General features: G+C 48.8%; 1 protein-coding gene across 1 annotated transcript in view; it reads left to right on the forward strand.

Moving 5' to 3' along the window:
* SLC25A20 (solute carrier family 25 member 20) overlaps window positions 1-2,244 on the forward strand; it is a 43,544-nt gene that overhangs the window by 18,693 nt on the left and 22,607 nt on the right. The gene's annotated exons all lie outside the window — the stretch shown is intronic.

Genomic DNA, 2,244 nt, shown 5'->3' on the forward strand with positions numbered 1-2,244 from the left:
GAGTGAAACTCCGTCTCAAAAAAAAAAAAAAAAAAAAAAAAAAAAAAAAAAAAAAAATACGAAATTAGTCAAAGGTGGTAGCGCGTGCCTGTTATCCCAACTACTTGGGAGGCTGAGGCAAGAATGTCACTTGAACCCCGGAAGTGGAGGTTGCAGTGAACTGAGCTAGCACCGTTGCACTCCAGCCTGGGCAATAAGGGTGAAGCTCCATCTCAAAAAAGAGAAAATGGAATAAGTTAATGTGTTTTTCTTTAATAAACTTTAAGTTTGATTTGGGCACGAAGAGGCACCTGAGACAGAATTTATAAAGTGGTTAGTGAAAACAGAGATTTCTCAGGATGCAGGGTATCCTGAGAATGCAGGGGAATTCTGAGTGGAGATATTGTGTAAAAAGGTATCCATAACTCTGAGCTGTGCAGGGTGTCAACCCCTGGGTGGGGCTGTAGGCAGTATAGGAGCCACAGAGGCTGGCCTGCCCTCAGATCTAGGAGCTCAAGGGAGAAAGTCCAGGGCGCCATGCCGTTGTATTCTGTCACCACTTCAGGCCACAGCAGGTTGAGTGAGGGTCTAGGGTGGAGGTGGAGGTGCTTGTAGAGTGAAACTCTAGTTTTGGGATCCCTGTGATGCTCTGAATGTTCCTGGAGTCTATAAACAGCAGCAAGTGGCCTGAAATATGGGTGGGGTTGTTTTGAAGCTGCATTTGACCACGGTAGGCCTTGTGTCCCACGGACACATGTTCTCTCTGAGCATCTGGTCTTTTAGCGTGTGTGCCAGCTCACAGATGTATCAGGGCCATGCATGACCCCAGTGGGGTCACTTTTGGTACTTTGGACTATGGGCTGTATTCCTGTACAGTCATATCAGCACTCAGAGAAATAATCTTCCTGACTGAACAAAGTTGAGACACTCAGGACCCCACTCCCACAATCTTGTTAGCCCTGCTGTGTTCACCTCCCTGCAATGGTGTTTGGGGATGGTATGGAAAGGAGTGTTACCAGGTTAGGGTAGAAGTCCAGTAGGGTTCAGCTCTGAAAGGTGCCTCCCTGGGATGGAGATGGGCGTGGGGAGTGGGAGAATATGCCAGGCAGCTATTGAGTGTCCACATGATGCCCTGTGCACACACAGAGACCCTGTTCAGAGACAGTCTGCAGTCCTAAGAGATGAGGTGTGCCAAGCCTAGGGTTGGGCATTGCAGGGAAAATGGAGCATGTTGGTCTCATAGGGAGAATTTAGTTGCTGAGAGGACTCCTCAGGGACAGTCGTGTGAACTGGGTCTGCGAAGATGGCCATGTTGGAAAACAAGTCTCTTGACTGTTCGACAGTCAGCTTGGCTGTGTATCTGAGGTAGATGCATGAGCCCTGCCTGGGGTGAATACAGGGAAAAATAGGGCTGTTGAAACTGGCACCCTGCCTGGAGGGAACTGTTTACAGTGGATGTCCCTCTACCTCCATTTGGCATCTGTCCTTCACTGCATGTGCTCTTTGTTGGGTGGAGTGGCCCGAAGACTCAGTTGTTGGAGGTTTGGGGTCAAGAGTGCACTAAAGCTCAGGACAGTATGTGAAGTTTTTCAGTAGCATTTGCTAAGTTGTGGGACTCTATTGAAATGCTGAATGTAACTTTGTGCCCCATTGTCTCCAGACCATCCTGGTATTGCTAATCCCAGAAAGAAAAGGAGGCAACTAGGCACAGTGGCTCATGCCTGTAATCCCAGAACTTTGGGAGGCCAAGGGAGGAGTATCACTTGAGCCCAGGAGTTCGAGACCAACCTGGGCAACATGGCAAAACCCTGTCTCTACAAAAATGCAAAAAGTAGCCAGGCATGCCTGTAGTCCCAGCTATTCAGGGGGTTGAGGTGGGAGGGTCACTTGAGCCTAGGAGGTGGAGGTTGCAGTGAGCTGAGATTGTGCCACCCTGTTTCAAAAAAAAAAAAGGCCAAGCGCAGTGACTCTTGCTGTAACCCTAGCACTCTGGGAGGCCGAGGTGGGCAGATTGCTTGGGGTCAGGAGTTCGAGACCAGCCTGGTCAACATGGTGAAACCCCATCTCTACTAAAAATACAAAAATTAACTGAGTATGGTGGTGGGTTCCTGTAATCCCAGCTACTCAGGAGACTGAGGCAGGAGAATCATTTGAACCCAGGAGGTGGAGGTTGCAGTGGGCCGAGATCACTTCACTGCATTCTAGCCTGGGGACAGAGCAAGACTGTGTCTCAAAACAAACACAAAGAAACAAAAAAAAAAAAAA

The sequence above is a fragment of the Cebus imitator genome, unplaced genomic scaffold (genome assembly GCF_001604975.1).
Source record: "Cebus imitator isolate Cc_AM_T3 unplaced genomic scaffold, Cebus_imitator-1.0 Scaffold0, whole genome shotgun sequence".
Taxonomy (NCBI): Eukaryota; Metazoa; Chordata; class Mammalia; order Primates; family Cebidae; genus Cebus; species Cebus imitator.